Here is a 21,096-nt window from a genome sequence, read left to right as displayed (position 1 = left end):
TGTATCTATCATTGCACTTAACTTCTTGCATTATTTTAACTACTTTCATGTGTTCGTCTCTTCTGCTAGGCTGTGAATTTCAGACAGCAGAGATTATGTTTTCTATATCTTTCTACCAGTAATATCTGGCCTGACACACAGATGTGTTCAACATGTGTTTCTTGAATAAGTGAACAAAATTGGAACCATTGATAATCCCACTACCAGTTCTACCATTCCTTGACATGATCATTGCAAAGCCTGTCATCTACAGCTTCAGAATTGAAGAGTTATTTAGGGCATATGTACAGAAGCTTTTCTATGGTTGGCAATATTTATTTGGACGTTTAGGCATTTTCCTTCTAAGAGATCTGATATGCCGGCCCTATTCATCACCAAGGGGTCCTCAGCGGGCACTCACAGCAGTCAACAATGGTTCTGAGGGCTGCCAGCTCCACGGATGTCACTTCTGTCTCTACTATGTCTCCCTTTGGTACCTACTTCCTCTTATCTATTCCTTTCTTCATATAATTGTAATTCATGGTCTAATGCCACTAAGTTCCCCTTTTATCGTCTGCCCTGTTGTAATGAAGAATGGTCACAGCAGAATTGTAAAAGCCTGCAATACATTTAGCCACCTTGGCGCTGTGCAGAGAAGGAATGCTGTAATATGAGGCAGCCCTTACGTGTCAACAGACTAGAAACCCCCCAGAGCCTCACATCCATAGAAAAACAGATTTTATATCAAATCCATTAGGTGAGTAAAATGTGGAAAAAAGCCGCCCATTTCAGCAGAATGGTGGATGTGAAAATCGGAAACCGCTCTACATGGCAGAGTAATGGATTGATATGATCCATACAATTATGTTACACAAATCAAACTTTCCTTGTTGTGCTCTTTTCATTACAGGAAATAAAAAGAGCCACACATCCTATTCATAGACACTGTCGTTTTCCTACTGAAAACTAACACCATCCCACGTCCCTGGGAACGGGATTAGTAAAGGCGCGAAACAGTGTAAAGAGGAGATGAGCAAATGGATGGAAGATTTTAAAAGGTGTTTCTTTGCAAATTAGAAAAATAGTTCCTTCGTCACAGGGTTGTTGTGATGATGAAAAGCAACAGCATCATACAGAAGCATTACGAAATACCAAAGAATAAGAAAAAGGCAAAAAAATTTTTGCCTATATTTATTAATAATAACAGAAAAATAGCAGACTTCCGTGCGTGCAGGAGTGAGAGACTTGGTTCAGATTTACACTAACATGCTGCAGTTTCTTAACAACTCCTAAATACTCGAGAAGAAGGGAGTACAGTAAAAAGCATGAAAACAAATTCCATTCAGCTGCTAAGGGAAAATAATTTCTGATCTAAAAACAAATAGTGCATCAAAACTGAAACAGATGTTCAGACTTTAAGGATAAAAAGAACACACTGAGGACACGATTCCATTTTGCAGTTGCTCTCCTCTGCTGTTGTTTCCATAGCGTGAAGCCGTGGTGTGCAGACACGCTGAACTCTGGTCGTGATCGCCCTGAAATGGAAACCTAGTTGATTGCAGAGGACACACACTGGTCTGAGATTATGCAAGACCAGTAGGAGTTTTATAACTTTGTGTCACACAATTAAGACAAATAATGAAGTGAGTGCCATGGCATCCAATATGTTGGTTTAGAGCAGTTCTAATTTCAAAGGAATCTGGGAATTTGCATGAGGGCAGGACAGACCGCTTGAGTGGTGACTAGCTGCTGAAATGGCTGGCAGGGTGAACAGCGTGCTCACCAGAGACGCTGCTGAATGTGTGGCTGTAGCAGCACAGCAGAGCCTGAGGGCCAGACGAACTGCTCAGAGGGTCCGACCAGGCCATAGCACCAAAGACTTTCACCGAAGGAAGAGGGACATCTGCACCCCCACGTGAAGAAACCTCACTCCTCGTTGATTGACATAATGTGGTGCAAAAGTGCATGCCTGGATATTGAAATCTCGAATAAATTATTATACTGAAATTCAGTATGACGTGCCGCTTTACGACTGGACTTACGTTTTCCATTTCAAAATTTCATGTTGTGAACTAGAGGTCTTGGTCTCAGTCTTGCCTTTGAAGTCACTGAGAGCAATGGGAAGATTGCCTATCCAGAATCGAGCTGTTTGGCAATCCCAGTATTTTAAAAAGTGAATTTAGATAATAACAAAAAGCAAAAGTTAAGGTTTCAATTGCCACGACATGGTGCTGGAGGTTATGCTAATTGAACCCAAGTGGATGGTGGCATAGTCTGAGTTTTGAAAGCAAGTATTTCCAACACTCTGGCAGCCACCCAGAGCATAGCCGCTTTGAAACATGCTGCCTTCTGACCTTTTCCCAGCCTAGGGGCTCCGGAGAAAAACAGGGGCTTTAAAATTCAGATCAGAAGGTGCACAAACAAAGCCCTGAATGGATTCTGAGGGAACCAATCTCACATTTCACCTGTGCAGAACTTTATGAGGAGTTTATGGGGATTTATTGTTTCAAGAACAGAAGGACATTTACCTACAGATGCAGGGGAATAAATTTCAAGTACATTTAGTATTGGAGAATGGTCGCTTTATTGCTGATTTCAATCCACTTGACTTTCTCCTTAATCTTCCACCCTCCACCGCCAGTCAAACACCACACACACCTTTTTAGTTTGGTGCTTCAGCGGTTTGTAAAAGTTTAAAGAGTTTTTAACGGCAAAACAATGGAAACAACTACAATATGTAAATCTATTATGGTATATTCAAAAAGTATAATACAACGTGGCATAAACAGTAAAATAGACCTACGCAAATTGTCAATTGTATATTGCTAAGTGGCAAACAATTTTAGGAATAAAATGCATAACATAGCTCCATATGTACATGTTGTATATGTGTTTGATACGTATATGTATATCTAACCACGCATCTATAATACACACACATATATACAAGTGTGTGTGGGTATCCATTTATCAAAGAGTAAAGGTCAAAAGTGTAGAAGGATTCACATCAACTTTAATACTGGTTACTTTTGTGGATGGTGATGGATGAAGGATTTGCATTGGGAGGGACCTGGGGTGTGTGTTTGTGTGTGTGTGTGTGTGTGTGTTTGCGAGAGATCAGAGAGAAGAAAAGAAAGAGGAAGAGGAAGCAGAGACAAGAGTCCAAGAAGACTGGAAGAAAGAGAGTTTTGGGGAAGAACTTAGGATGCAGTTGAACATGAGTGGAGTGTGATAGAGAAACGTAGAGCATGGAGCAGGCTGAAAGAGAATTTAAAGAGGCAATGTGCTCAGAATTTAGTGACCTTTGATATTCCTTGTGAGATACAAATAAGTTCAGGGCTTTTTTTCATTAACCAATACCATTAACCAATTTCATTAACCAATAACTTTTGGTTATTGGACTGTGTTTTTGAAAAGAATGTCCATATTGGAAATATGTAGATGGGAGTAGAGGAGACTTCAGCTTTTGCACTGGGATTCTAGGTCTCTGGGCCTCACCCTAAACTCATACTGTAGCTGCAGTGGGAAAAAAGGACATTATCCTTTATCCTGAGAAAGCATTATTAATAGTTATTAATAGTAGCTGAAATCTATCAAACCATGTTCCAAGCAATGTCTTAATACAGGAATTATCTCAATTAACCTTCATAACATCATTTGAGGTACTAATACTATCTCCTTTTTTCATTATGAGGAAACCGAGGCACAGAAAGTTTAATGTGAGTTTCACTTTAAATCTAGGTCTCATGGCTTCAATACCAATGCTATTTCCACAAAAAATGCTGCCACTCTTTTTTATAAAGCAATTCCCTCCCACTTTTCCAGCCCTCAGCTCTTCTTATAAGTAGAGTATTAACTCTCAAAACTTTCCTATGGGATTTTATACTAGGCTTTCCTGGCATCTGAAGGGAGCCTGAAGGTGCTACTGTATCCTTGTCTTCAAATTTCAGTTGAAAGAGATGCAGAGGAGATTCTTCTGTAAGGTTCAGGTAGCCTGGGAAGAAAACAGTCATGTTTTGCCTCATATCTCTAATGAGAACCTACTGTATGTCACTCATAGTCCTAGATTTCATGGATGATCTAGCATCCATGGACCTCATAATTGTGTCTGTCTCTGATATCCTCCTGTTCTACTCTCTCCTTTGCTCATTAGGCTCCAGCCACACAAGCCTTCTTTCTGTTCCTCAAAATACCAAGCTTATTCCAATGTCAGGCCCTGTTTCTTCTGCCTAGAATGCTTTCCACAGATCTCCTCAGGATTGACTTCTTCTCATCATTCAGAAGCCAGTTATCTTCTCAGAGCCAATGCCACCTTCTCAAAGCAATGGGAAATACAACCTAAAGCTATCCTCAGTCATTCCCATTGACCTTGCTTTTGTAGCATGTGTCATCATCTAAGATATCTATTTATATATTAAATTTACTTATTTATTGACTGTCTTTCTCGAATTAAGATATAAGGCCCACGCACGCAAGTGCTTCGCCTGCTTTGTCCTTTGCTGGATTTCTGGCTTCCTGAGCTTGCTTGGCTCATAGTCTGTGCTCAGTAAGCATGGTTGAATGAGTGAGACAGACCACCTTGGGTCCACGAGTTTGGGAGCAATGGGTCATGTAGTCTGCAGGCAGGGAAGCCTCCTAAAGATCAAGTTCCACATGGAGACGGAATGCCACTTGACTAAATCAAGCCTTATTATTACATCAGGGATGTGATGAGCTCAGTAATATTTATTGATGTTATTTAGAAAGAGTACCTTAAAAACAAACTCATATGACAAAATACTAGAGATATTTTTTATTAATTCTTTATATGCCTTGTCAAAGTTTCTGTGATTTTTTTTCAAATGACATTAAGCTGAGTTTAACTACACCTTTTCTGGTTGCACGTGACACATGGAGAGATCTGTAGATCTGAGGTGGAATGCTCATGTGAAAGAGGCCAGTTGCTCTAAATTGACTGGGATGGTTCACCTTCCTAATGTCCTATACTCATAAAGTTGTCTGAAAATGTGCAATGTCTGCTCAACACCAGGTAAGACCAATTGTGAAGGGTCCAATTTTCCCATATGAACTGAAGTGTGTGCTGCCATACTTCACAAAGACATGTATCACACTTAACAATTGATCTTTAGTTTGCAACCCTGTCCCCATTTCCCGGAGCATGGATTTGGCCTGGAGAAGGCATTCTCCAGCTCTGGTATCTCCAAGTGGTTTTATATTAAAGGAAGGTCGGGTGCTGAGCTAGACTCATCCAATATGTCTGCCCGGCTTGGAGGCTCTCCTCTTCTCTCAGGTTGGCTGATGAATATTTTAATCCTATTAAGGGATATTAAGATCTTGGTCTTTCCCAGTAGGTAAGCTCTTTTCTTCACTTGGGTAAGGTTTCCGCTTCGATGCTTAATGAGGATAAGTCCTTCCAAGTTTTGCTTGCCTTCATAGCATAGGCTCCTGTAGAAATGGGGAGATTCACCCCGTTTGAGAGACTTTGGGAACGTAAGAAGGTGATGTTTGGTTTTGGTGCTCTTCTGTCTCTTGCAACCCTGCTGTGCCTCTAGCTTCACCTCTATCCATTCTGCTCTCTGCTCTTCATCAACTCAGCTCTTCATGACGTGGTCGGTGATAACGGCTTAACAATCATTCACCCCTGTTTTGATTTTTGTATCATCTTAATAAGCGATTCCTGAAGATTGAAATGCCTTTAAGATACAAACTAATTAATCTCTAATGATTTCAAGTATCAACACAGTGTGGGGATAAATATTTCAATATCCATGGTCTATATTTATTCTCACAGCAATTATCTAGCAGTCACCTTTCAGCCATAATCTATGTTTCACTGCCAGCATACACACATACACATAGAAAAATGTTCAGCTTCAGAATCTTGATGAATGAGGGGACAATGTCAGAATAACACAGTGAAACATAACTATTCTACTTTTCTCCAGTAACGAGAATCATAATAATTTCAAAAGTTTACATGTGATGATGAATTTGGATATTGTTACTTTTAGGTAGAAAAAAAGGTCAATTTTTATACTTGAGGAAAATGAAATATACATTATAAATGACTTAAGAAAAATAACAGAGTGAACACAACCCACTACACTCCATGAAAAAAGGTTAAACTATTTCATGACTTTTCCTTTTAACGCTAAACTTGAAAATATATTTCTTTGAAGTAAACACATGGGAAATTTTCCTCCTGTTCTATTTCACATGCTTGAAAAACTATAAAGCATTCCCCTGTGTATTAATCAGAAAACTCAGAGCAGGAAGGGAGAAAATTTTCACAGAAATAATTTGGAAGGTGGGCGACTACACCCGATTCGTTTTTACAAAGTATCACAATTCTGATAAGGATTATTTCCCATGAGTAAAATGGAGAATTCCCTTCAGATTATTTTCCCCACATGGTGCTCTTTTTGTGTGGTTCAATCTGATATTCTATTCTTTTATAATCAATAGCTCACAAACTTTAGCGTGCATTAGAATAATCTGCAGGGCTTTCTAAAAATACAGCTTTCTGAGCCACAATCCCAGCTACTTGGAATCACCCGGTGCTGGGCCAGGGACTCTGCCCTTTTAATGAGCTCCTCAGCTGCTTTGGATGCAGGGGATCTTTTACAGAGGTTTGGAAACACGATTTTGGAATCTATGCACCTCTCCGATCGCTTATTAGATCGGATAATTTTGAACTACTGTTATTTCAAATTTTGGGAAGGGTAAGCACGACATTCATTCTTGTTTTGGTGCAACCAGATCAGAGGCTTCACAATGAGGACACAGGTGGCCAAGGAATCCTGACTTGCTCCCCACTTAGGTCTCAGTGAGCAGGATAGCTTGGAAGCCACATAGATGCTCAGAGTGCAGGACCATCAGCTTTGCTGTAGAAAGACATTGCCCCCTTTGCCAGAGACAGCTTCACACTGACAGCCAAACTTCGCTTCTTTATGGGTCTCTGGGGAAAACACAACTTTGATTCAGTTCATGATCCAGTGGGGAGGAAGCTCAGAGATGTGGCATGTGGCACGCAGCCTTGATCCTTGAATTTGATGCTTGTCTACACAAGCACACTTAGCCCTCAGGACATGATCCTCTCTGGTTCTCTTGCTGCCACTGTACTTTTGATCCTTTCATTGGTTCTACTGCTTCTGAACGTCTCCTAGAGATTTGCATCCCCCAGGGCTCTACTCATGCCGCTCTGCTCTTCCCTCTGCACACTGCCTCTCTGTGTGATCTCTACCATCCTCCCATTGACAACTGCCATCCAGATCTCCAGCACAGACCTCTAGTCAGAGTTCTAGAGCTGAGTGCCAAAATTCCAGCAGGACATGTCTATCTTTTTCAGATTTCCTACCTGAAGCTTGAAAGAGCAAGTATAAAACCAAACTCACTGCCCTCACCACAAGATTGGTGCCTCTCGTGGTCTTCATCTTAGGGATGTCACTGTTTATGGAGTCACCCAATGTTGGGAAGCCAGGGTCTCTTCTGAGCCACAACCTGCAAGCTCATGCAAAACCAGATGCCGAATTCTGTCAATTCTACCTCCAAAGTGTCTCTCATTTCCTGTTCTCTTTTCCCATGGCTCTTGTCTCCCTGGCTCCAACACCTCCCCCTCTAAGTCACCCTCCACTGAGACAACAGGACAGCTTTCTGAACACACACTTCATTAGCAACACGTGTCACAAATCTTGCTGGCAGATTCAACCCCCTCTATCTGTAATGACATTTTACTTTTCTCTTCCTTCTTTTCTTCTTAGTCTTAGTTAATGAAAATGCTATTATTTGTAGACATAATGATGATAATATACAATAGCTAACATTTATTGGCAGTTTACTATGTGTCATTCACTGTGCCAGCATTCTTAATTATTAATTACTAATATAAATATGATTAATACTCATTATTTCACAAACCCTAAAAAAACTGCTATATTTCCCTTTGCAATGAAGCAGTTGAGATTTAGAGAGGGAGATTAAATAACTTGCTCGAGTTCACAGGGGTAGCAGGAGGGGCTTCAGAGTAAGTGTGTCCGAATCCAAAGCCTGGCCCCTAATCACCTTCCTCGACTGCCCATTTTTGTTGTGCTTAAAAATCCTTTGGAGAGTATTCTTAGCACATGCATTTAAGATAGTTTCTATACTACGGTGGGTGGAAAACAGTGAGGGGTTTGAGCCAATCCACCTATGTTCTCTTTCCCAGGTGGGTCTGGGTGAGTTTGTCACTACAGTACCTGTAAAATAAATCTATAAATAAGAGGACTAAACCCATGGACCCAGCTTCCTAAATTCATGCTTTTCTTTTTATGTCAATGGTCTTCAAATGTCTTAGCTGTTAATGAAACCCTGTTAACTCTTTCCATTGTAAATAGATTGCTTAGTTAAATATTTTCCAAGTCTCTTTAATAGAATACTAATTCCAGAATTCTGGAATGTCAATGGTTATCATATCGAAAAAGGTTTTTTCAGTCAAATTTGTATGAGCAACGCTAGATTGAAAAAACATTAAACAGATTTCTTTACTGCAGGACATCTCACAATGTGCTGTGATTCTGAGAGGACTAGATAGTATGTGCTGATGCACACATTTGACCTCAGAGCTCTTTTTTCTCTTTTGTTTTACACAGCTCTGAGATACATTTGGGAAATGCTATGTCAAAAGAACTACCTGGTATTTCCATTAATACAGAATCAATCTTTGTACTTAAAGCATAGGGACTGTGCCAATTATTTTTATTTAAACCCTATATATTAGAAATTAGGATAACCAGAACAAGTCACTGTGTCTGAGGAGATGTGGAGGATTACCAATTAAACTGTTGGTCTGTGTTGTGAGGAGGTGGGCACATGCACCCAAGTTTGATTTATTTTAATTGAGACTGTGGGTCCTTTCTTCTTGGCCACCCCCTCTGTATACCTAATAAATTCTTCCCGTGCTCTTAATCAAGCTCGGTAGGAGGCGGGGGTAGTACGTGCTTTCTGTTGGTTCTCTTCCACTAACCTGAATCAAGGCGTCTGTGGAAGCAGCGACCCCAGCATTACCACATTATGTCTTCTTGACAAATAGGAGGGACACTGGAAGAAGAGAAGCTGGGCATGCTCATGGTGAAGGATTTTTAAACCACAGTAAAACATTTTCAGAGCTCCTTTCTTCCTCAAAACTGTTGGGTTTGGACCTTGGCAGCAGGACCTTCTCTCCTCAGGAGGGCAGCTGCTGCGGGTTCATTCTGTGAGCACTCCCCCTTCCCTGAAGTTCCAGCATGCATTTGATCTGCAGCCCCGGCAGGGACCCACCTGCCTCTGTTCCTTCCTCCCTCCAAGCTAGGAGTCAAATACAACGAAAGCGCTTCTCCAGTGCTTTCAAGGAGGCTTTAGAGCTCTGCTGGCTTGTTGCCTTTTGGAACAATGCCATTTGTTAGGATGGGAACACCTGATGCATATTTCTGTGTGGATTGATGTGCTGTTCACCAGACTAAACAGAAAACAAGGACTTTCTCCCGTCAAACACAATGTAATATCTGCTTTTGTTGGTCAACATTCAACCAAACGGCTGTAAGAATCAGGAACCTGTTTCCCCAAGGAAATGAAACAGATTGGTCTCGGGACTCAGACCAGAGCCCCGTATGCATTTACTCTATTTTCATTATGTGAGTGTACATTATTTTGAGTTAAGTCATTGGTAAAATAAGTTCACCTCCCAGGCCACTTTGGCGCTATTAACGCAAGTCTGCATCCTTCCTTCTTTTTGGTTTTACGGTGGGAATTTCAGCAAGATTCCCCCTTCCTGATGATCACAAATTCCTCACTTTATGTCTCTGGAACCTGAGAGAAGTTGTCTGATCTGGACCCAGTGCTCCTAGGCCTGTCTTTTAACTCCCCCACATCCACTTATGCATCAACTCCCAACCAGTTTGGGGGGGTTTTCCTTCTTCTCCCACTACACTGCCGGTTCTCTTTGGTGTGTGGTGCCTTTAGGGTTGCAACCTGACCTATGGAGATGTTCAGCGGAAACAGTTAATATAAGATATAGCAGATATACAGATAAATGAGATGTATTAAAATCACTCAAGATGAAGACTATACATGGAAAAAAAAATGAAGAAATAACTCTTCCCAATCTTGGGTTTTCTTTGTTTTTCTTCTGTCATAAATAGTGATGTCTTAGAACAACAAACATTTCTATTGATTGACTTTTTTTTTTTTTTTAAATTTTATTTTTTCCTTTTTCTCCCCAAAGCCCCCCGGTACATAGTTGTGCATTCTTCGTTGTGGGTTCCTCTAGTTGTGGCATGTGGGACGCTGCCTCAGCGTGGTCTGACGAGCAGTGCCATGTCCGCGCCCAGGATTCGAACCGACGAAACACTGGGCCGCCTGCAGCGGAGCGCGCGAACCCAACCACTCGGCCGCGGGGCCAGCCCCTATTCATTGACTTTTTTTAATCTAAAAAAAGTTTGCTTTTTTTTCTCATCCTCATTTTGTCCCATATGCACTGGCTTCTCTCAACCATATGTAAACCAGATTAGGTAACTTCATCCTTTAATTCATTACTTGTCAATTTTGAGAACGGGGATAAGTATATTATTCCAAAGGGAAGACGTGAATTGTTATGTGAAGGTATGAAGTAGCTGATTCAGACAAGAATAAAAACAAAGAAATTTAAATGAAGGTCATAGTTTCTATTAATTCACTGGGGAGTGGGAAAGCAAAATGCAATAAGTACTTACCCTAAGCGTTAGATACGTGGATATTACTGCTGCTAGTAGGTAACTCTACATGCCTGTGCATTCATGCACTCATACACACACAGGAATTTCTATATGCAGCTCTGTGAAGGTATACAGAAACAGCCAAAAGGACTATTTCTATGTGTTTTGCCTGGGCGGAAAGAATGAGGGTCAAATGTTTCAATGTGAAAACACATCTTATTGGTCAATGAAACCACACACTCTAAGAAAAGTTTTTAGGAATGTTGGAGATAGTATTAAAATACTAAAAGGATGGAGTCAAGTTAAAGAGATTCCTGCTGGCCAAATTTTGATGATTTGGCACTATGAGAGAAAGAAAGAGAGAATACAAGTGAGCATGAATTATGGTTGATTAAAGAAGTTGAGTCTAGTCTGTGAAAGGTCATTCACTTATAATGATACTTAGAAAAGTTAATATAAGGCATATAAAAGATGGTTATAATACAAAGAAGGATAAACAAAATAGAGCATGTTTAATGGGGGTTAATATATGTGGGTATTTTGTTTCCTCAGCTAACTATATTCCTGTCTACAAATTATATAGAAATTATATAGCGTATAAATATACCAGGTAGTATAGTAGGCACATAACCAGTAAGCCAAATAACCCCAAGAAAGGTAGTTATTACAATGAGATCAAAAGGACCAACCGGTAGCTGGAACCAAACAAGAAAACTGGATAGAAATGAGGACTCGCAGTTCCCTAGCACCGGTGACCACGTCATGCAGAAGGAAATCAACGGTCATTTCAAAACTGGTAATTTGAGTCAGTGTCCTGAAGAGGAGAACTAAAATGTAGACTCAAGGCATTATCTACCAGGAGGTAATGCTTTCATGTGGCATTCATACTCATTAGTATGAGTAATAATACATACGTAATAATAACTAGTACTCATACTAATAATCTTACTAACACATTTTTAAAATTCCCAATAAGATATTCTAATAGACCAAGTCAATACATCATAACGATGGGATAATGCAATAGCCTTTGTCATGTTGGCCAAATCGTTTGTGAGAAAACATCACTTAAGCATAAAACCAATTTGACATATGTGGATTTAGATGAGCTTCATCTGATGATCATCGGCTAGGGTTTAAATCTCCTTGGAAACCAGGACCTGTGTCCTCGCCAAGAATCAGTTGCTTCGTAACCCAGCCCTGCATGCTTGGCTGCTCGGAGATGGTTGTTTTTCATTTGGATATGGTAATATTTTTAAAACCTAGGAAGCTATAAAAACAGTAAAATAGCTGATAAGTTAGGAATGTAACCCAGGAAAAGACTGATAACAAAAATATGAATCAGGATAAGGATAAAAGACAAATTTAAATTCATTATGTTTGTATGTTTATAACTGATTTTAATCTAAAATTACTGATTGCCTTTGTAGTTATAACAATTTTGTGAGAGTTCTGTATACTTTTGAGTTATTTGAAATATTTAGAAAAATTGCATATATCAGAATTTTTATTCCATTTGAATGCTTAGAAATACTTGATTAAATAAGTTTGTAATCAATGTTAAGTGTTTGGGAAATTTAATTTATTAGATCTCTAAGTTTTCATTGTTAGTTATATAAGTAAACAAGTAAGTCTATAGATATTTTGGAAATATTGATAATTGTGTTTAAATAAATGTAATTAATTCATAAAATTAAAAAATGGGCATTAAAGAAAGCACAAAGAAAAATAAGTGTTTCTAAAGAAAGCGCTATAGACTGAATGGTTGTGTCCCCTCAAATTCGTTTGTTGAATCCGAACTTGCAGGGTGATGGTTTTAGGAGACGGAGCCTTTGGGAGGTGATTAGGTCATGAGGGCAGAGCCCACAAGAAAGGGAGTAGTGCACTTATAAAAGAGACACCAGAGAGACCCCTTGCCCCCTCCGCCGAGTGAGGACACAATGGGAAGATGGCCATCTATGGACCAGGAAGCGGGCTCTCACCAGACACCGAATCTGCTGGCGCCTTGGTCTTGGACTTCTCAGCCTCCAGAACAGTGAACGATAAACATCTGTTGTTTATAAGCCACCCAGTCTACAGTATTCTCTTTTAGCAGCCTGAAAAGACTAAGACAGGAAAGATCTTTCAAAAACCCCTTTGACATTAAAATATCAGTCATCAAAATGACATAGTTCCAGAACCTCCTCAACAAACCAAATAATTGTGGTAAATTTCTGGTTGGGTAGATTAACCCCCCTGAGACTGTTTTCTTCTCAGCATTGCATCCGAAGGTCATTTCAGAACTAAATGAGACAACATTTAATGATTTAATAAGGCAGACTCAGGTTTAGAGCTGGTATCTACTAGAAACTCAATAAATATAATAGAAATTTGTTGAAAATTTAATGATTGAATAATTTGATTGAAAAATGGCTAGCTGTATCAGGCTATTATTTCCTTTCTTAAGAGGGTGATGAGAACACTGGACCTTGGAGGTCTGTGATCTCTTTGCAGAGGGAGTTAACAGGTTAATGATTTCAAAGAGCTATATCCAAGGGATTTTCAGAGGAGGAGGGGATGGAGTCTGGTGCTTTGAACTAAAGTTGGGATGGTCTGACCCCTAAAGAGGATATTAGCGTGGATATGCGCCCCTTGGATAGTGTCAATTGATATTTTCTCCCTTTTGTACAACAGCTTTCTGACTAGATTGTGCCCCCAAACTCTCCCTATCCATACAGATTCAGAGGGGTGACTAATGACAGTGACAATCTGGCACTGAGGAGGGTAAAGGACCCTTCACTTCTTTCAGACCACATAAGTCTCTTCCCTGTACTCCACCTCCCCTCGCACCTCTAAATGGACCATTCCCAAATGACTGCTCTTGGATGTCCTGCCAACCTTAACGGGTGGGGTCTGATGAGATTTCATTTGATTTAGAAGCAATAACAAAAAGAAACACTTGGTGTAAATGTAGGGAGAAATTTCTGGTAGGATTGTTAAAACTGAAGGCAGGTCCCTACTCACGTTTACTTCTCTTCTTCTTCACTCCAACACATCCGTCACTTGCTGCAGCAACCGCCCAAGTTGCTCTGCCCATCCGTGTGGGCTGTGCAGGAAGGCCTGTCACCACTCAATACCTGGCCACACCTACAGCACCCACACCCCCATCACCCCACAGTCACCCCTCTGCCTTCAACTGTTTTGTCGGTCTCCATGAGCAGCAGCACTTTGCTTTCATCTTTCCCTCACCACCAGCCACACCTGCTTCCCCATAACACGCCAAGTGCACTAATGACCCTCTATCCTTCAGGGTACACACGGAACAGACATGGTAAACGTAGATGTTATTCCATCTAGATTTTTTGTTTTTAGAGAAAGAGCTTGTGTTTAATCTTAGAAAATTATAAGGAAAAATATTATATACATTTAAAAGCACTGTCAAAAATTTTAACATCATGAAAGAATGGAAATTTGATTAAAAGGTGTGGAATCAGTACAAACTAATAATCTTTTCGTTTTGGGAGCTGAAAAAGCACTGGTATTCTTTTAAAATTAGTTCAGCTATAGCACTTAGAGCAGAGAAGTTAGTCAATTAGTAAACATTATTTTTTTTAATAAAAGAGATTTTTATAAAACTTTGTGTCTTGTGAGAATAAAAAGCTATTTTGAAAAGCACTGTTGTTTAATAACTCAAATCTAGCCTTATAAAAATAAGAAAAATCATATTTGGAGCTCAACTTTTAAGAATCATCATTTTCCTCATAAAATGTTCTTAGCTTTAGGTAATAGCCACAGGTAGGAAAACATCTGACTTGCACCAAATTTTCCAACCTCTATGTATTTATATAAATAATCCAGAGAGAAATAGGTTTTTTTCAACAGCTTTAATTAGTTTTCTATATATGTAGGTCATAATCCAGTTTTACTTAGATATTACATTTAGTAATGACTATTAAATATAAATTGAGTGTGTACCTGGGAACTTTAATTTATAGACATCTCCTAAAGAGAATATGGAGCATCAACACTGCTCTCCTATTACTCAAAGTTTTATCACTGGCCTGAAATTGACCGGCTAAATGACTGTTGTGGGTAACACATGACACATAATGCTGTAAAACTGAGCACTGACTTATTACAGAATAAAAAGCTTGAGGGATCACTGGGCTATTTAATATCGGGACTGGCTTGTTTTCCCATTACGCTTGATAGAAGAACCAGTCAAATCGCCTTGAATGAAACTTTATTAAACAAAACAATGTCATTTCTATACATGTTACCTCTCTGAGTGTAGATTATTTATGATCATAATAAAAGCACTTCCCAGCCCTCTCCTCATGATTTTTTTGCACAGGAGACTCAGATGAGTAAAATGTAAATGAGTTGTCATGTCAAATTGTTATTGTGGTGAGTCAATGAAATTAAGCAAGTTATGTAATTCTAATACAATCTTCCTTACATTAAAATGAACGTCTCCTTCCTCCCCCCTCTACCATACCTCAAAACGAGAAAGAAAGGAACCAACGAAGAAAGAACAAATAGTGATTTTAAAGAATCTTTGGGAAAGAATTATATTCAAGGTGTGAGAGCCCCGGGAGTCTAAAGAGAAAAGAAGAGAAAAATGCTGTGGGCGTCTGAAATGTGACATTCTGCACAGTCCCGGGGGCAGGGAGCCAAGCCTTTGCCGTTTCTCTGCCAGGGAGTTTAATAGAGAGACCAGCTCTTTGATCCCCGTGTGGGATCCTGTGACTGAAGGAGAGCCTGGCCCCTCGCCTAGCACCGTCAGAGCCTCCGTAAAACTCCTATGCGGTTTCCACCAGGTGGCAGCAGGAAATAAGGTTTGTAGCAAAATTGGCATCTTGGTCTAGAGTAATGAACGCATTAAAGGAAAAACAAATTCTCAGAGTCTTGTGAGAATTTATATTAAAAAATATCGCCTTGAGAAAATAAAGTCTTCTTCCGTGAAAATGTTTCTCAATTGTGAGTTGTAGCAGCACAAGGGAAATTTCATCATTCAGATTATCCTAAAATGACAATATGGCATTTTAGAAATATGTGGATCTATGATATTACATCCGTGGCCATCTATGGAGCTTCAGACCCCCATTTAAAAAGCGCTTGCTTCAATGATAAGCTAAAGAAAGAACGTAACTGTTTTTTCTCCTTTTCTTTTCTAGAGAAAGAGTGTAACTCATGGAGACCCTTAGTTATGTAACTTCTAGGAATTAACACAAGTGACCAAGAAACGGTGTGCTGAGCACACAGTAGGTTTTCATTATGTAATTGTACTTCTTGCTGTACTTTTGCACAAGACTTTTGAGAGGGCCCAGAGATAAGTCACATGGTTACCAAGCTTGAATGTTTGAAGAGAGACATAATCAGCTCTTCCCTTCAAATGTAAGTATTTTATTTTATGCATGAGGGGAAGGGTGTGCAGAATGTTTGGACATTGCTGCCATTGGTGGAAGAAGGGGCTGTTAGCCTCTTAGGTGAGTAAAACACGTAAATCTCCAACTACTTTTCTTCCCTAGAAATGAGTCCATGCTGTAAAGGAAACAGCAATGGAGTCAGAAGAACCCCTCTGCCCCTCATTCTGCAACTTTACATAATTTCTCTAATGTTATTGTGAAAGCTAAATAAGAAAATGTTAATGTCAATTATGAATTTTGTCAATCAAATATTGTCATACAAATTTTAAAAAAATCATTATTTTTGAGCATTGCCCTAATCTCCTTTTCCCTTGCTTTCAGATATTTCCTGTCTTAACAAAACACAACAAAACCACTGGACAAATTTGCTGGCCCCTTCAGGGAGCGACCCTCTTCTTCGTTTCACTGATCCGGGACGGAGAGTATGTATCAGTGTCCTTTACATTCCTTCCCATCTATTTCCTCTTATCCCTTTCTAATTTGGCATTTCCCAAAATGTAACGAAATGCTTCCTCTAGAGCCACCAAGAAAACCCCAAACTTCAAGTCCCTTGGCCTTTCCTTGGTCCTCAATCTCTTCAATCCTGCTGACCTCCCACCTTTACGAAACTTTCTCTCTCTTGACTGTCGTTCCAGGATGGGCATGTGGTTCTCCTCTAGGTCACTTTTCTTTGATGACTTTCTGCCTCTGTGACTACACCTCCTCCCGCTCCTCCCCTAACCTGGCCTTTTGCGGATGTAACACATATAACAAAAGGTTCAATGACTCCTTCCCTCCAGGCTGTCCCTCCCTTAACTCGTGAGAGAAGAGTATGACCAGCTTTGACTTTTCTCCTGGGCTTCCATCTAGCATGCCCGACTGTTAGATGTTCATTGGCTGGCCTCCAGGCCCTGCCATCCAGGCCATTACACCCTTATTGTCCTAGACCTCCTGATCCCAACCCTGATTTAACCCCTTCAACTTTCACCCACAGCCACTCAGCTCCCACTGTTGAGATTCTTCTTTTGAAATGCCTCACACACGTGTTCCTTTCATTCTACTCCCACCACAATGTTCTCCTTTATGCTTACGTTGTCTGTAGGCCTATAACTGGTTATTCCTCTTTCCATAGCTGCTCCCATAGGCCCACTTGCCCACACAAACTTATGCCATATAATATCCCAATATCACTATCGTTTATCATATGCTTGGGAAAAATTACTCCTCCTCTCAGGCCTCAGTTTCCTTGACACGTCTTTCTTCTCCTCGCCACTCATCCTTCGAGACTTAATTCAGACATCATCTCCTCCATGAAGCTTTCCCAGGTCCCTCTCACTCAATCAAAATCACCTTTTGAAATATACTCGCACTTATTGCTGCAATATACGGCGGCCTATGGTTAACTGCATCATTTTGCGTAAGCTATTAACTTCTTCACGGGTTTCTTTATTGTTTTGTCATTGAGATTTGAAGTTTCTTTAGGGGAGGCCCTTTGTCTTCTCGTTTCCATTACAGTACTCAGCACATGCACGATACAAATGCTCAACACGTAATTATATGCCATAGGTATGCATGGTTTCCATCACTGCCTTAACTCCCCTGTCTTCTTCCCAGCTAATTCCCAACACACACCCACACCTGCACACACATTTTTGTGGAAGAACACAACAAAAATGGTGGTATGATGAGGACAACTCACATAGCCTTTTGGGAACTCACTTCCTCACCTACAAAACAAGGGGTGTGACGGAAAGGACAACCAAGATCCCCACAAACGTTGACATTTGAAGATTTATTTTGTCACCTTTTTTTCCCACTCTATAATTTTCATCACTGATGTCAGTAAAGGTGTTCCTAGAAAAAACATTCTTTGCATAGTGAAGATTTAAATCAAACAGCTCTTGGATTATTACCATTCTTTGGGGAGGCATCGGCAGAGAGCTCTTTAAAACTAGCTTCTCAGGCTTTTCCTAATTCCTTAGGGGCAGTTATACCAAAAGCCAATGGCTTGAATGGGTAAGTTCATCAGTCACCATGAGCTGGGTTTTGCTGCAGAACAAACAACCCTGACATCTCAATGACTTAACAACGGTAAGTTGATTTCTTACATCTGCTGTGCGTTCATTGCAGGACAGGCTCTGCATCACCCTCACTCTGGCATGCAGGCTGAAAGGACCTCGGTCGTCTGGAGTGTTGCTGTTTGCAGTGATGGTGGAGGGAGAGAGCAAGCTGAATTGCACACTGGCTCTTAAAGGCTTTGACACAAAAGTGACACATTATTTCCGTTCCCATGTTACAGGCCAAAGCAAGTCACATGTCCACACTGAACTTCAGTTCAAGCAAGAGGGGAAATGCGATCCAACTATGTGCTTGAAAGGAGGAAAACTAGAATATTGGTGAATAAGAAAGCAAATACACAGTGAGAAATACTCAAAGTATAGATACCACCATTCAGTCATGGAAAAAATTTCTCTGTCTCATTTTTCCCCCCTACAAACATTGATATTTGCTGAATTTTCTTGAAATTTTAAACAAGTTGTGAGAGAAAGCAAACATTTTGAAATCCAGATTTCAATTTATTTATCATTTTAAAAAATTTGTGAAAAGTTTTCTTCTTGGATAATCAAGGTAAGAATACTAAAAATAAGCATTTAATACTTTTTTCTTTTTTATTTTAGAGAAGATGAAACGGAGAGCAGGAAGACCACATGAGTAAAAAAATCAGTTATGTTTTTAGGTACATTGATCTTTTGTATATTTGAAACCGTATTTATTAAGGTTGCTGTAACCGAATCCAGCTGTTTAACTCTGGGGTATAATTCCAGGCTTTGTAAGAGGAAGAATTTATTTTGGCAATAAAACTTATAAGAAAAACAGGATCAAAATAAACCATCTACAGCTTGTTGAATTTTATTTTTAAATAAATAACAGTGTATATCAACTAATTGGGAACTTGTATAGTATGTAACATAAATTAAAATACTTGGATAAAGCACTTGTTTATTTTCTATTTCAGGCCAATTCTAATGAAATGCGATTAGCCAGGTGATACTTTTATTGATGAGATAATTTAGGCAAAATGTGTAAATGTGCTACTTCCATTTAGTTTGGGGCATGTAGTTGTATATGTGAAGCAAAGAAAGATTTTAAACAAACAACATGCAAATTCCAGCCTGTGTGAGACTCTGAGTGGCATTCCGAGTGTGTTTATTTGAGTTTCCCTAGAGTTTCTCAAAATAGGAAGAGCCGACATTTATAGTCTGTGGGATGCTGCTCTCAAGCAGCAAAAACAGAGAACAACTAAGTGAAGAGAAAAGGGTCCAGAAATTATCATCCATAGAAACTGAGATGTACCTTTTAGAACTGCAGATAAAACACATGTAGAATCAGATATTTCTTTAAATATAAATTAGAACTTTCATGTTATCGGTATGTATTGCAATATTTCTCAAGCTTGAAGAAAGCCAGACATTATGGCTCAGATCACTCTGTTAGATCTAGTCTACTCCACACACATAAAATTTGTGTTGGTGAAATGTTATGTAGACTTATGCCAAGAAAGCCTGTTTCAAATATACTACGAGCATTCACTACCTTTACTAATTGGTGGGAGGCAAGGCTCCCATGGTGGTGGAAAGTAAGAGCAAGATACCGAATTAACGACCACAGTTGACTTAGAAATCAGAGCTGTAATAGGTCTAACTAGGGTTTCTTAGCTTTGGCATTGTCAATGTTTTGGGCCAGATAATCCCTTCTTGTGAGGACCTGTCCCGTGCATTGTAGGTGTTCAGCATCGTCTCTGGTCTCTACCCACTAGATACCATTAACACACCACTCCCAATTGTGACAAGCAAAAATGTCTTCAGTCATTGTGAAATGTCCCCTGGATGGCAAAGTCACCCTCTGGTTGAGAAATTCTTGTCTACACTGTGAGAGTATTTGCCACTATTAAATCAGAACTGTTGACTTTCTTAAGAAATTGCTTTTTAACTACTTCTAGGTTTTCTATAATAACCTAAATCTTTCATTACATCAAACTATGTGATTTATCATTTATATTCATTCTAAAGGCCCACATTTCATGGATAAATACTTATAAAGACCATAGGAGGAGGGGAAAATAAGAAACATCAGAGAATTCTGAAACATACATCTTAGTCTGAATTTATCGCCAAAGTTCCAAATATCTGATTCAGAATTTTGGCATCACTTTGGTAGCAATATTTGAATAGCTCTAGAGTGTAATGATGATACTGCCTGATTGTTTTTGTAAGCTATAATCAGGTCATAGAATCAAGGGATTTGAGGAATTACATAGTCCAACCCCTTTATTTTCGGGATTAAAAAACTGAGGTTCAGAGATGGTATGACTTGTCCAGTCAATTACAGCAGCCAGACGCTAAAATTCAGATTCCTTTTCATAACACATTTTTCTTTTGAAAAGTTATACAATATATTGTTGTTGCTGAAGCTCTATTTTTTATTACATGTATCTAAAAGTGAACTGTTGAGATGTGCCCCATAGGACTCTCTTACCCATCACGAGAGGTGAGTAAAGGGGACTCAGGCCAGCAGGGCAAGTTGACCTTCATTCACCAGAACCTCGCATTTCAGGCAAAAGAGGCATTATTCAGTTTTTCTTATATGGAGACATCTAATAATTAAGTATACAGAGGAATTTGCAGAACTTTAAGGCAAAAATATTCATAATTTGGGGCTGGTCCCGTGGCCAAGTGGTTAAGTTCGCTAGCTCCGCTGCAGGCGGCCCAGTGTTTCGTTGGTTCGAATCCTGGGCGCAGACATGGCACTACTCATCAGGTCACGCTGAGGCGGCGTCCCACATGCCACAACTAGAAGGACCCACAACGAAGAATATACAACTATGTACTGGGGGGCTTTGGGGAGAAAAAGGAAAAAAAAAATTCATAATTTGGGTAAGAAATGCTCCAGGAAGGATCAAAAGTTCTTTATCAGGCTGAAAAGAGTAAGAGGAAGAAATATTCTTGAGAACACGTAACCTGGCA

At 39.7% G+C, this 21,096-nt stretch overlaps 1 protein-coding gene across 1 annotated transcript in view; it reads right to left on the bottom strand.

The window, feature by feature from the left end:
• The window catches only part of CNTNAP2 (contactin associated protein 2), a 1,879,249-nt gene that overhangs the window by 257,223 nt on the left and 1,600,930 nt on the right, over positions 1 to 21,096 (bottom strand). The gene's annotated exons all lie outside the window — the stretch shown is intronic.

Source organism: Equus caballus, chromosome 4 (genome assembly GCF_041296265.1).
Source record: "Equus caballus isolate H_3958 breed thoroughbred chromosome 4, TB-T2T, whole genome shotgun sequence".
In the NCBI taxonomy this organism is placed as follows: Eukaryota; Metazoa; Chordata; class Mammalia; order Perissodactyla; family Equidae; genus Equus; species Equus caballus.
Note: the sequence above shows the minus strand (reverse complement) of the source record. Positions and strands in the feature narration are given on the sequence as shown.